This window comes from Anser anser, assembly GCF_964211835.1.
Source record: "Anser anser genome assembly, chromosome: 7".
NCBI classification, from domain to species: domain Eukaryota; kingdom Metazoa; phylum Chordata; class Aves; order Anseriformes; family Anatidae; genus Anser; species Anser anser.
The window spans coordinates 7,942,744-7,957,793 of NC_139727.1; the positions used below are offsets into that span (position 1 = coordinate 7,942,744).

The 15,050-nt window shown below is 46.9% G+C and overlaps 1 long non-coding RNA gene across 2 annotated transcripts in view; it reads left to right on the plus strand.

Moving 5' to 3' along the window:
• The first annotated feature begins 9,090 nt into the window (after positions 1-9,090).
• The window catches only part of LOC310902400, a 31,444-nt gene continuing 25,484 nt past the window's right edge, over positions 9,091-15,050 (plus strand). For both annotated transcript variants that reach the window (XR_014586700.1, XR_014586701.1), the window contains exons 1-2: positions 9,091-12,905; positions 13,587-13,693. This is a non-coding gene — a long non-coding RNA (uncharacterized lncRNA). The remainder of the gene's footprint in view (positions 12,906-13,586; positions 13,694-15,050) is intronic.

Consider the following 15,050-nt stretch of genomic DNA (forward strand, 5'->3'; position numbering starts at 1 on the left):
TTTCCAGTTGATCCAAAACCACGATGCCGCTAGATTTTGGAAAATGGTGTTCATGCACACAGATGTAGGAGCACACAATGAAGGGAAAACAAGATGCTCCATTTAGATGCAAGAATGACTTCATGTCTGGGGTGAACCAGAGGATTACTTGGTGGTTTGTAACAAAATGCATAGAAATTGTTTTGGAACAGCAGTGGAGATAATTGTCTTCCTCTTCTCCACCTTTCCAGCACCACTCTTTTCATGCTGAAATGAACGGAAATGTGTTCTGTTTTTCTTTTATTTATTTTTCCTCTCTTCACAATGGCATGAAAGAATTTTCCAGAACCCATTCCGGCCCGAAGGCTTTCATCGGGGCCATAAACCTGTGTTGGGTCCAGCATGCAGCCCCCAAGGGGGCCGCCCTGCAGCACGGCGGCTGGCCAGCCTGTGGGGCACAAATCCCAGGCTGCCCCAAGCTGTGTAACCACTCGGGAACGTGGCTCCTGAAGTCCGCAGCCAGCTCTTCCTGCGATTAACATCTGATTCCTGAGACAGGGGCAAGAGGCAGGGGGAGACGGGGGCCTTTACTTTTGCCTGCCCGTCGCCCAGCAGCATTTCCCAGCTGCAGATGATGTTTTTTTTTCCTGCTTAATTGCTGCCCCAGTTAATGAGGTTTCTATCACCTCCCATAGCTGTTTCTGAAAGTGTCCGAGGAGCGGTGGAGGGAGGGATGTCCTTTGCTACCAGTGTCCCAACTGAGCAGTGACAACAGCATCCTGCAGCTGGGGGGCAGATTTACCTATTCTTTCCTCTTTCTGTTGTCTTGGCTTTCTGAACTCGGAGAGCTCTCAGTGGGACTTTGCAGCTGCAGTTGTTGTTATCCCAGCTAGGAGAACTCAATTCCTTTTTTTCCACCCTTTTCAGGCATTAGGAGCACCAGCCTGTGCCAGCTTCCTCTGCCCAGAAGCTGTCTCGGTTTCTCAGGAATGAAGCTAAATGAAGTTTTTCAATGGCTGTGAGCAGCCTGCAGATAACAGAAAATAGTTCTGTGTTGTTCTTTGCGAGTAGGGCCCCTCACAAAGTAGCCTTAACTCTATATCAAGGAGTCAAGGGGTTAAAATAATATTGTCCCAGCGTGTCATTGCTAACTAAGGTCCTGGGCTTAACAAGACCCCAAATTGTTCGTGTTCTGCTGATGTAATTTGTTATCCTGAATTTTCCCCTATTTTGTTATTTCAGCGTGCTTGTCTCTAAGGTCATAGCTTCAACCCAAATTCTTCACTTACCCTCCCCAAACTGGGCAGAACCCTGTGCCTGGCTGATAAACCAATGGCATTTCTGACCTCGTTTGTGCCTGCTGTCATTCCCCTGAGCTGGAGGCTGGGGCTGGCTCTGCCCTCACACCAGGGAACACTGGCCAGTTCCCTGCTGCTCTGCCTGGTAGGTGGGATATGCTGGGAGAGGGCAGTGGTACCAAAGGGAGAAATGCCAGGAAAAATCACTTCTGCAGTCCTCAGGCTGATATAGATCTTATCTAATCAGTGAAGTTTTTATCCTATTCCAATCCAGTATAATTTATCAGGAGAGGAGTCTTTTCTCCTGGGGATACACTTAATTTACAACTTTTTTTTCTTTTTTTTTTTCCCTGTAGTCATATAGCTAGGTATCTCAGAGTTGGGGCACCAATGCTGAGCTGGCTTTGTGGCCACCAGCAGACCATCAGCACAAATGAGCATGGACAGTATTTTACAACTATTTTGTACTAGCTGACACAGAGCCATGGAAAACTGGGGGAAAAAAATGTAGAGCAGATTGAATGAAAACAAAAATATAAGCTTGGTCCTTTACTTCTGGAAACTCTCCAAAAACCTCTAATATTCATTAGTGAGATATCAGCTTTCTGCCTTGCAGGATGAACTATAAAATATTATATCTTAGCCCTGCACATTTTCAAGTTCCTTCCCCTTTATTACAGCCACTGGTTTATTAAAACTAGAAATGGACCAAGACCAAATCTCGGCATGAAACTATGTCTGAATGTCTGCCTCCAAATCCTGCAGCTTGCTACAACTGCTCTCTAATGCTTAAAATAAAACTGAACCCCCTGCAACACCAAACAACGTCTCGTTCCTCCTCCCTTCATTCCTCCCATGAACAAAACTCCTCGCACCTGGACGTATCAAAGCTGATGGGCTCGTGGCTAACTCCTTGCCCACCAACGTCAAAAGCAAAATTCCCAGTGTGGTTGGCGGCATCTGAGGGTCTGATTCAATCCCATCTGAAACTCTGCCCAAGCATGTATGATCAATGATGATTTTGAAAGGGTATTATATTTAATTTTTTTTTGAAGTCCATTCATGTGGCCTGCTCTGTTCGCAAGACTAGCTGGCAGTTAATTTCCTCTCGCTTTCTTCCAAAGCATCCTTCCCATGTCCTTGTATTTTATGGTCTTCACTAAGGAATGTTGTCTACTGGATCATTTTTATTGGCTTTGCTTTTTAATAATCAGCATTTGACTTTAATGCAGTGTTTTTTTCGTAACAGAATTCATAGCTTAAAAAACAACAAAGCAGCCCCTTGTTCCCTCGGATAGATTTGAAATGTGATTACTTTTATAAGTTGTAAATAAAAGGCTGGTAGTTGATGCTTAGTGGGAAGCGCTCCCAGCGTGTTTCAAGCACTGTTTTTCAGCCTCCACCGATAAGAAAACTGCTGACTTGGGACTTTGGGGGCTGCTTTTTGCTGCTCTTTTCACTCCTGCTGCAGCTGCCTGCGGTCAGGAAACCTTGAGGCCTCACGGGGAGAGACACTCAGCCAGGACAGTGTGCAGTGATGGCTGCAGCACACGCCTGCACCTTGCAGGGTGGATGGCACGAGGCGAGGCTTCGCGCCTCCCCACCACGGTTCTGACTTTTCCCCAGGGCCAGGAGTTCAGGGGCAATGCAGCATCCAGGCAGAAGTAATTCCAGTCTGGTTGTGATGCCAAACTCTGCAGCTCAGCTCCAGTCCAGCCCCTGAAGGAAACGAGTTCTCCTGAAGTAGTCCTCAAGCAGGTGGGAAGGGTGGCTTGATGTCACACCACACACACACACACACACACACACACACACCAAATTAATTTGCGAAATGAGGGCCAATGCCTGATCAGTGAAGATGATGAGCTTTGGACCAAGCTACCGATAGATGTGGGTTTTCAGTCCAGATGAAGGCAAGCCAGAGGAGTGTGTAGGCTAAGAATGAAAGGAACTAGCTGAAACTTAGTGGCTTGCAGCACACAGGCTATCAGACTAGATGCTTTACATGTTCCGTTTTGGCCTCAGACTGTATTAAAAGAGAAACAACCTTTTTTCCTGATCTGATTCTTGCCTCCGCAGTACTCCTTATCATTTCTTCCTACTCTTGTTCTCGGTCTGTTCTTGGAGGAGTTACTTTCTCTCTGTCCTACTAGAAGTCTTTCTCTCTCTGACTTTATTATAAAAATAAAAATAGATAAAAACTAGGGATTTTGAAAGTCCTGAAGGGAGTCAGACTCGCAGCTTTATCTGAATTCAAAGGGAACTGGGTGCCAAACTTGGAGATCTTGTGAAAGACCCAACCCAAAGCCCTGAAATTCAGAGTAGCTTTTGAAAAAAACTCATAAAAAGGAAGCTTGCTGATAGTGGGCTGTCTCAACCTTTATTCCTTAATCTTAAGCATTTTTCTGATGGGGGCTCTATAAATATACTCAATGATGATGAGAAGTAGAAGAGTAAATGTCTGGCTTTCGTGTATGACTTTTCTGCAGTGAAAATCACCAAAGTTATTTTACTGGCTGGTTATCTCGAAGCAGCAAGTATCCAGACGGTTGTCTCCAACTGTTGTTATTAAATTCAGCAGGAAATCCATCCTGTCCAAAAGAATTATGAGTTTCCATTGCTCCTGGAGATGTCCAGAGATGCTAATGTGTGTGTGTGTTTGTGTTGCACAAGTAGCCGGCAGTGAGCAAGGCCGGGTTTTGATCTCATCCCCGAGCTGGGGGAGCTGGGTGCCAGCTGTAAAACTGATGTCAATGTCTAGCCCAGGGGGTTATTTATGAAGGCAAGTCTTCCAAAACACCCCGATTGCTCCAGCTACAAGTATGTTTCACATCACAGGGCAGCACTTGAAATTTGTAGTTCAGCATCCCGAAGCGGGGCCCAGATGCCGCCAGCGGCAGCCTTTGCCCTGAAGGAGTTGGCGTTTGTCAGCTATTTCTGCCCAGAGGTGTGTGAGATACCACAGTTTCCACTTTTACTTAAATGAGGAAATAACTGTGGTGGCGATCTGGTCTTTGTCACTGCTGTGGATGCAAAACCACAAAGTGCTGATCCCTTGTTTGTACTATACGGCCTGTTAGGGGTGGGAGTCATCTTCCAAAGGGGGTGGGAAGCAGAGCCATGGCCAGAGGGACTTTGCCACGGCCACCTGCCTGGAGCGGGACCCCTCGCCAGTGGCCACCAGCAAGGGGCTTGGAGGCAGGAGGTCCTGCTGCTGCTCCAGCCTCCCGCTTGCAGATTTCTCAAATCCTCCCCAAACTCTCTGTGGCGGGGGGGAGCCTGAAGGCATCTGCAGCCTGCCCCTGCTGCACCATGTTCCTCGGCCAGCGGATAAAGGATGGGATGGGAGAAGCGGCATGCTCAGCCTTGGCTGGACCTTGCAGTGCTGTGTTATTTCTCTGGTCACATCACTCCTGCCAAAATGGCAGCTGTGGTGCTGGTGTAGGCTGGGAAGGATGTAACCACACTGTTCAACCACCGGTCCCTGTTTGTTTTGCAGAAAGAGACGAGATATGTTTAGAAAAGTGCAGATCTGTCTTTAAAACTCTGGCTCATCTCAAAGATCATGGTATTTCTGGCAAACTGCACATATGAACATCTTTAAGGAGATGTCTGCACCAAGTCTGCATTTAGATCTCGTTGTAATACCACAGCCATGTATAGCCGCCTGGCAAAAGCCTCCCAGAGAAACACGACAACACAGAAACATGCTGCTGTAGCCTTGAGAAAATAGCAACATAGCACTGACACTGTTGAGATGTTTGATTCTATAGAAGATACCTCCAGACATAAATAAAAGCAGCTTTGGTGAGCACGTATACGCACAACAGGGTGCTGGCTATGTGACATACCACGTATTGCAGGGAATAAAGGCTGCATTGGTGGCACGGGGCATCCCAATGCAGCCCAGGCCTTGGGGCTTTTGGGAGCTGCTCTGGGCCCACACCAGCCAGCTACACCTCAACCAGAAGGTGGCAGGCAGCATTTCTCCAGTGCCTCCACATGTCTCTGGATCCTTTCCATCGCGTCCTGGGTGCACGGCAGTGTGCTCATGGAGCACTCGGCCTGGCAGGGCCCACCCGGCCTGGCTCAGGCTCCTTTTTCCAGCAGAGGCCTGGTACACAGCGCTCAGAAACATGGGCTGCCCCTGCCCTTCACCCTGGCACAGCAGCTGATGGCCATCAAGGCTTGGCACGCTGAGGTGTTAGCCACACTAATGCTGGCCATCTTGTTTCTGTTTAAGGGACAGTTTTAAATATTTGTGTAACTTTAGGAGGGCAGAGGGTTGTGCTGCAGTCACCCCACACTTGCTCTGTAAATCATTAGCAAATGTATAGCATCCCCTGCAAGGCTTTGTTTTTCACCTGTTGGACATTACTGTCCCCATCCTTATGGCTGGGCTGCCTGTCTGTGTCCCAAGGAGCACTCCTCCACAGGCTGCCAGAAACCCTCCTCCGGTCTTCTGCAGGTGTTCAGGGAGCAGTCCTAGGCCCTGCCCCAGTGCCCCGGTGTCCACCGGGCTGTCTGTACCATGCTGCCAGGTAAATAGGGCTGGCAGGAGAACAAAGCAAATTTAGCATGCCTTCAGTCAGGATTCTCCAGAAACCAGGTGTAGAGGTATAGAGAATAAAGCACAGAGCGCCATCATGCTACCCTGGGGCTCCGAACTTCTCCATCCTCTCACTTCCTCTCCCCTGTGCTGCCAGGCAGGTGTTTTGGGTTCCCCAGTGTCTGCACACAAGCACACAAACACACAGCAGTCAGCGTGTCAGGTGCAAGGCACAGTGACCGGCAGCAGTGCCTTGTACAGCGCTTTCCTCTCCGTGAGTGGCGTGTGTTTAGTTAGGAGGCACCAAGCTTCTAGGTCAGCTTTTCTACCTACCCCAGTTAGCGTGACCTACATTCAGAAAGCTTTCTGTGCGTTTATGTGCCTCATACAGAGCATTCATTACAAACTCATTGACTTTGGTACGCTTGCAAATTCTCATGGAGACAGTCAAAGAAGGAGCACGTTGTCCAGCTGTCTCTGGGGCAGAGTGCCCTTCCCACCTCCTCTCGCTCTGGGAACTTCATGCCACGTGCACTTTCCATCCTGGCCCCTGCAAATGAGGCAGGGCTTTGGCAATTAGTAATGACACTGAAATACAGCCATTCAAAAGAGCAGCACTCAAACCACACATACAAGCTAAAAACTCTTTTCCAGTGATGAGTTCAAGATGGATAAAGCCCGTTACATGTTGCAGGGCTCCATACAAGGAAGAATTTGAAGAGTTGACCCTTAACATTTCCTATCTTTCAAGTGCTGTGGTTTACTGTCTAATGGCTTACTGCTGACAACTCTTGATTATCTGGTGTAGCAAAAGGACTGGGATGACCAAGACAAAGTAAAAACAAAGATAATACAAAGCATATGGCAATTAAATGCTAAGAAAATAAAATCTGAGCATGGTGAAAGACCGAGATCCCTGAGCAGCACTGACCTGGGCAGGGGTGGTCACTGAGGACCACACGATGGGAAAGAGCTGCAGTTCATCCAAGGCCTTTTGCAACTCATTTTGGACTCCGTGTGCTCCCAGTATGATTAATCCAAAGCCTGGGTATCTGCCCAAGAATGGCTGAGGGCTGCTTGGTTTTTCTAACAGAGAAGTATTACTTCAGTAAAATGCTCTGCACCGTGTGCCTTGCCAGCGATGGCTCTATGTGAGGGCAGCACAGAAGAACAGCGAGTATTTTGCACCGCTGCCCTCCTCTTCTTTCCATGCTGCAGACACGTGCAGACCATGCTTGGTCTGGAATTTCCCCAATTTGTGATGTTTTCCACCCTGCCCAGGCCCTAGCTGGGCAGCACGGGCTGGCTTTTCACACCAATCTGCCTGCAAGTGGAGCTCAGTGCAGGTGGATGTGGGAATTGGCCCCAGATGTTGTAAGACATCTCCTGCTCCCAGCCAAGCTGCTGGGGGCTTTCAGAACAGTTTGCTGCTAGCTGGAGGAGGTGCAGAGAGGGGAGCAAACGCCCCGGGCAGTCATTCACGTGTGGTGGTGGCTCAGCACGAGCTCGGCCCCTTGCTGGGGCTCAGGGGGCTGGGGCAGGCTGGCTGCAGGGAAGGGCCACAAGGCCTCAGCATGCTGCTCATTCACGAGTGCTTGTGACTTTCCTACAACTCCTTTCGACCGTCTTTTCTCCGAAGTAACCATCCTCACTCTCTCCCGCTGGCAGTGTGACCCTGGAACAAGCGTATCATAGTTTTGGCATGTTTGGGTCATCCTACCACCATACAGCAATATTATGTGGCAAGCACAACATACGTTTTGGAAGGGACTTCAGTTTATTTTAGCTGCTCCAAATTTACTTGACCTGTTCAATCCAGCTTTCACACTACATCATCTCAATCGCTGGGGCTGCTTTTAGGTCATGCCCCACACAACATGTGCAGCCAGTTGGCCTTTCATCTGTATGCTTAATTGTCCAAAATGATTTCCATGTGATTAACACAAACCCCCACATCCACGACAGGCCAGACTGCGCCGTCCTCCCCGTAGCTTGGCAGGCGCGGGGTCAGGCCCACTGAAGAAGGAATAGCATGAAATTAGTAAACTGGAGCTTCTCGTGGGATGTTATCTGGGTAGGGTGTAGGCGATATTGACCCCATCACCTCGGGGAAAAGGCGACGCTTGCTGTCGGCATCGCTTCTCCTCGGGAGGGCGGCTCAGCCCCCGCTCCTGCCCTGCCAACAGCAACAACCATCACTCCGGCCTGTAAGCCGCTCGCTCGCCAGCCCACTGAATCACGCTGCAGACGTGAGACGTTTTTGGGTGCTAAAACTTTACAAGGCTCAGAGTTACAGAATACGCCCATGTGCCCTGTCTGGAAACTGGCTCCCGCCCCTGCGGAAAAAGCCAGGCGTCTTCAATTAGGCATTCATGGAGAGCAGGGACCAGCCGGGGCCAGAGCCAGGGGCTGCAGAAGTTTCCACATTTGCCAGCACCGGCCTTGCAGACCCGTCTGCTAACTCCATCTTGGGCTTCTCACTAGGCAACCAAAAGTGCTAAAAGGAGAGATTGAGAAGATCACTTTCACATCCCGCTTACTGTGTGCAGGATATTTTTTTTCCCGCACCACAAAACCATTGCACCGTGTCACTTGTCTCCCCTAATGTTTTGATATTATTGCAGCAAAGTGCTTTCTGCCCCAAAAAGCTATTCAGTGCCTCCAGCTGGCCCAACAATTGGAGTGCTTCAAACAGGGTTAGAGAAATCAGAGTCATCCTGGATGGGAAGGTCTCTTAGAGCTGTTGAGTGCCATAACCAGAGCCTCAGGTTATCATGGAGGTGTGGGAGGATGCCCATAGGAGCACAGGGAAGAAAACAAGGCTGTAACCTGGGCACAGGTGGCCGTGCTAAGGGATTAAAAGGGCAAACATGAGCTCAGACCCCACCTTCCAAAAAGTCAAGTTTTTGTTTCTCTGCTGAACCAGGGATGGGGACTGTGTGAGAAAAAGACCAGCAGCTATAATTGTGACTTGATTACAGAGGTCCCGCTTCGCTTCCTGCGGGTGCAGTAAAATGGCCATGGTCAGACACCTGCTTCCTTTCCATCTGGAGATGGCCATGTTGGGGCACTGGTTAAATCCTGTGCAGGATTGGCTGTGCTGTTTCTCTGTGTCCTTCTAACAAACTTCAGGACAGCACTTCCTAAATAAATGCTTCTCACCAGAAAAATAACTAAATTGCTCAAGCCAATGAATCATTTTCTTAGAATCTGGGGAGCACCAGGGCATTTGCTGGTGCTGCTGGTGGTGTGGGGCAGGGGCTGGTGTGGAGGAACCTAAGAACTTTGTTTGGGATGTGGTGAGGGCACAACTCTTTACTGTAAAGCAAAATACTGCTTTTCAAAAACCAGGAGTGGTGCAAAGCAAGTAATAGAACTGCAGGCTTGAAACAAAATGGTCGCAGAAGGCCAACAACTGTGAAATACCAGCAATGAGGGGAGCTGACAGAGGTAAGAGAAAAGGGGGAGGTAGGAAGCATCCAGAAACTTGAAGTTTGCAGTTTCAATTATTTCATGCACAGTCATTTGCAAACTAGATCTGTAGATGAAGGAGCCTCTGCTGAAGTTGGTCAACTTTATAATCTAAACATTCATGTCTCATTCCAGTGACTGAGAAGATTTTAAACAGCTGGGGTTTTTAGAAGATTAGTTATAGGGATTCTTTTTTTTATTATTATTATTTATTTATTTTTTGACCTGGGGAAAGGGGAACAGCTTTGGAGTGAATTAATAGCACATTCTTCTTTTTTTTTTTTTTTTTCCTTTTGTATCCCTGAAAGAGATTGGCAATATGCTAGAGACCAAGCAGTACCTCGGTTAAAAGAAAAGTATTTTTTAACTCTTAAGAAAACAAGAATACCTGCCAGGAGTGAAAATGAGGTTTATATGCCCATTACTGTAAAGTTAAACACTACCAGCTGTATTGTCTGCCTTTACGAAAAGAACCCAGGTGACAAATTTCCCCTACTTTTCATATTCAGAAAGCCATTTGAAATCTGCCAGGTTTGCTGGTAAGGTGTTGAAGAGAAGATCAGGTTTATGAAGTGTATTAAATTCTCATTAAATAAAAAAATAAAAAAATCTAAGCTATATTTCACATGTACAGTCCTTGAGGGAGCAAATCACACATACCTTAGACTGAACTTCACCTTTCCTGGGACTGTAAAGCCTTATTTGAGCCTCTATTTCTTCTCCCGTTGCGCTAAATTCCTGCGAGGAGGCACACGGGGCTCAACATAGGAAGGAAATAGGGGGAGAAAAAGTTCACTTTCTTCTCTTGGCTACGCTCATCTCACAAAAGCCTCCAGATGTAACTCCTTTTGTCTGAATATTTCTGTCTGCTTCAGACTGACATTTCCTCTCCTAGCAGAGAGATGGGCAGAGATATTTATGGCAGAAAAGATAAATTGTGAAGTGTTTCTCAGTCCAGCTCTGCAGTTACTCTCACGTCCCATGCTTTCTGCAGAGCTGAATGCATTTTCTGTCATAAGGGAGCGCCTCAGGACGCCAAGCAGCTTGAGAGGATATCTGGATGTGGGGTTGTACCCCAGGGTTCAAGAACATCTTTGAAGATCTGTGGATGGGGAAATGTGGGTGCAGGCTAACCAACCTCCACGGTCATTTGGGATCTCCTTGGCTGGGCAGCATGGCTGAAGGCCATCACTGAAGCCCAACACCACTCGGCTGCCTCCCACCCCATTTGTGGCATGGCATGTGGCTCAGACAAGGCCATGAGTCCACACAAAACCCCCTTCCCTCGCAGGGCTGGTGAGTACATTGTGCTTGTGGTGGCCGTAAGCCTTGCTTCCTCCCAGTCCTTAGCTGAATGGGAGCTGCAGGAGGGCTGGGGGCCAGTGCTTGGTATTTCCACACGCTTGTTTTTAAAGCCTACGACCTCATCCTTATGAGCTCCATTTACTGTACCTTTAGGACGCTATGAGGTGGGCAAACACCTCTTAGAAATTTTACTTGACTCAGTAAATTCCTCTTGCCCCCGGTGAGCCATATGGTGAGGCTAAGCGAGGGCTGAACCCTGTCCCACCACTGGGAGAGCAAGAGCAGGTGGTGCGCCTCAGCAAGCATGAATGCAGCGTGTGGATGCGCTTAAAATAACTTTAAACGCAGCTAATTAGGACCAGCTTTTCAAACAAAAATATCTGCTATGAATTTAATAATAATAATAAAAAGAAACTAGCTATAGTGGCACAGTATTCAGTTGTATACTACAAATTACAGTGGTGTTGCAATTAGTGTACTGCCAATTAATGCAAGCGAGCATGAGTATGGGTGAGTTGCAGGGTTTTCTTCCAGAGCACGAGTGCTGGGGAACTGAGGGGTATTTCCCCAGGAACAGCTGTCCCAGCTTGCCCCAACAGCTGGACTAACAGATGCCAACCAAGTTTTCCCTTATATACAGGACTGACAGTGTGTTTTAACTCGTATGTATCGCAAAACAGTCCTTTCAAACCAGCCCAACAATCAGGCCTGCTCCCATTCTGGTATCCCTTTTCCTACGATAGCTTACTCACAGAAAAGATATTAAAAACAGGCAATTAGATGGCTGTTGGCGTGGTCTCTGCTTCTGTGCTTTGGGACTTCCTGAGCCAGGGCTGCGCTTCATGGTTAATAATCCTTTCAGGATATATATATTTTTTAATGTGGTTTTCTAATTGTTTTTGATCTCATTTATTCTTTTCACAGCTAGAATATCCCATGGCTATGAATTTCAGTCTGCTGTGTAATTTTTTTTTGTTTGTTTTAATTCTGTTATCGCAGATAATTTCATCCAAATTTCTCTGATCCTGGTAGGAAAGCACTGTAGAAGCAACGAGTGTTTCCTCCCTTCTTCATGTCATTTATTATGTTATAGGCCACAATCACATCCGCCCTCAGTGATCTCTTTTCCAGGAGGAGGAGGCCCATTGCACAGAGCCTCTTTACTTAGGGGAACTACCCCCTTTCCTTTCAGTGGTCCTGATTTTTTTGAGTACTGCTTTACCCTTTTGGAGTTTGGAGATGCAACACTCATGAGTAATGGAGGGATAAGGGTCATATAATGATGTTTTCTCTTTGGTTTGCTGTCCCAAATTCCAAATCTCCTATTTGAATTTTATTTTAACTATTACGGTCAGTCAGTTAAATGATCCAAAACAACTTATTCCTGACTGTTACTAGCAAATGAAAACCTATAATTGAATATGCACCCTTTGGAGCGTCTTTTCAATTGTGCATTGTTTGTATTTATGACCATCAAACTGCGTCTGCCAGCTTTTCAGCCCATAACTCAGGATCACGGGCTGTCAGCAGCTACTCGTCTTTGGTTTTGCTCTTACCACCCTGAGGCACTGAGCATCACTGGTTGCTGGTCACCTGCCTGCGGAAGGCTCATTTAATGAAATTGTTTAGTTTCCTTTAAATTCTGAAGGATGTTGGTGTGAGTGAGTACTTGTTGTCTTTACTTAACTTTACTTCGTTTTTACCTCAGTTTAATTAAAGCAATGCAATCTCATGGAGTAGCCGAACTGCCAAATAAATACATCCACACCTTAGACCAAATAGCTGGGCAGGGCATTATGTGATCCGTGCAATCAAAGTGCATTCAAGGTTTGTCCAACTTCAGACTTTTCACATTCAGAGACATTAGCAGGGTGTGTTGGAGAACAGTTTGAACTGGTTCATTAAAATGTGTGCTCTCTGAGTTTCTTTCCCGGAAAGCTTAACTTTTGCATATTTCCTTGATGAAATTTCTACAGCTGCTTAAGACTTAACTGTGTTGAGATTTCAATGATGGGGATATTAAAATGAGAGCTACATGTTTTTCCCAGAGCCAGACTGAACTGTCCTTCACCTCCCAGCTGCCCGTGAGGCTTCCTGCTGGTGGCACCGATATCGTTGCCCTCCCGCACAAGCCTGTTTATTTCCACAGCAGCTGGCTGGGCACTGCGTGCCCCGTGCCCGTGCCCCAGCACAGCTGTAGCCCTGCAGCAATCAGGGACAGAGCCAATAAAGCGGGCAGAGGGCACCAAGGCCTGGTTTGGAGGGTGCCTGAGGGTTAGGGGTCTCTGAGTGGCTGTGTGGAGGTACTTTGTGAAAGTATCCATTGGGTTTTTTGTTTGTATGTTTTAAATCTGGTGATATTTATCCATTTATTGTTGTTTTATTTGGAGATAGTAAGCTTTGGGACCTCATTTTCTGTTATTCCTGTGGTGTTTTCCTACATTTTTAGTTTTCACCTCAGTTTTGCTGGCTGAAATCAAATAGGGCATACATGTATCTGGCTCCTTAGAATTCCTTTGAGTTGTATCTTCTCCTTACTTTGTGAAAGTATAAGGAAACCTTATAAAAACTTGGCTGGAACTCAGTTTCTGATGCCTGCTGCTTAGTTGTGTTCAGAAGTTGTGTATGAGAAAGCTTTTTTTGTGGTATTTCTAACTTCTGTTCTTAATTGCTGAAAGGCTAGCGCAAAAAATGTGAAGTAAAATCAGTGGCTTGCGCCCTGCTCCACTTAAAATATCTGTAAAGTTTTGACTAAGCTTTGCCTTCCCTGTTGTCATGGGTTTTGATAGCTTAGCTGGGCCTGCAAGCTCTGTTTTTGCTTTTTTTTTTGTAAGATGGTTGCTGCATTTTAATTTAGTTGAGTTGTGGAAGAGGCGCAAAGCCACCGAAGGCTGCTGGGGGCCGCTGGCCCTGAGGTCTCCTCAGCAGGCCCTGGTGGCACCACGACCAGCTGGGGTGGCTGATGGTGGTGTGTTCTCTTGCAGCGTGGCTTTGGCTGTCTCTACGCCACCCTGACTGCTGCTTGAGCTCCTTGTGAACGTGAGTGTCTCTGTCCTGGCCCCAGAAGGAGTCCCAGTGAATGCTGACAGAGGTAGGTGCTTCAGTGTATGTTCAGTTGCTAAAAATGTCTCCTGAAGGTTGTAAAAGTATTGTGAAAGGCGTTTGGTGCTTGAATGAGGCTTTGCAGTTCTGGTGGGTTGTGTTGAGGCCTGTTTTCTTGTCTGTTGTCTGCAGTCGTTTTGAGATGTGGATTGCAGGGATGGGCAATGGCATTACTTTCAGTAAAACAGGAGGGCTCAGTCTGCAGGTGTGGGCCCAGTAGTTGGTGTTATTGAGATGGGGGCTTGTAAATGTCCCGTTTCTCTCAGTTTGTGAGGTGAATGCTAGAGAAAAGCAAAGCTCAGTGTGGTATTATTCCCTTTTTTCAAAGCCCAAATTAATTGTGCACTGTGTGCTTCTCAGAAGTGAGGATTTTGTGTGCTCTTCTAGGTACGGGATGTTTTGGTTTGTAGTGGAAAGACCTGACTGTCAGCATTCAGTGCCTGGTGCTTCAGCCTCCCATCTTGTCAGTGTCTTACGTGTGCTTCGTCTTCAGAGGGATATGGGTGAAGGAGGAGCCTTTTGGCTTACTTGGCTTGTGCTATGTGGCAGTGAATAGAAGTGTGACATGCAGGTTGTCTATCTGTCCTTCCTAGCTCAAGGTGTAAGGTCTATCTCATACACCTCCTGATGCACTGGGGGCCTGAGGGGGGGCTCTGGGTGTGATGTAGTATGACTAACTTAAAAACAGTAACCTTGGTGCACTAAGTATTTCTTCTATGCTTTTTTCATTAAACTTCAAAGTATGGAGGTTACATGAAATCCCTATTATTTTTCCTAAAGCAGAAATTATTTGGCTCCTAAAAGTAGTAATTATTTGGTTACGAGCATTGTCTTGTAGCTTTATTCACACAGAACATGGAGGCAAAGCACTTGGGAATGAATCACAAAATTGTAGGGGTTGGAAGGGACCTCAAGAGATCGTTGGGTCCACCCCCCAAAGAATGAGGAAATGAGGGAAAAGAATGAAGAATGAGGGAAAAGTAGTTTGATCATTTATGTTGATGCAATATTGTTCGTGTTAATTTACTTCTGTTTTCAATATGAAAAAGATACTTCTGAGGGACAGCATAGAAGAATAGGGAGCTAGGACGTGGCTGTGTGTCTGCTCAGTGTTCTGTCTAGTCTCAGTGGCATGCTAAACCTGAGTTGTTGGCATTTGGTGAGCCCACGGTGCTGGTGGGAAGACGTATTTCATTGCTGAGCTTAGCTTTGTGGCTATAGCTGGCTATCAGAACAGTGCTACTGGTAAGTTTTACATTGAAGAGCAGTGTGTTTTGTTTTATAAACAACTTTCAAACTAGCTCTGAACATGTGCTTTTCTGTTCTGTTGAGCTCAGCTGGGGACA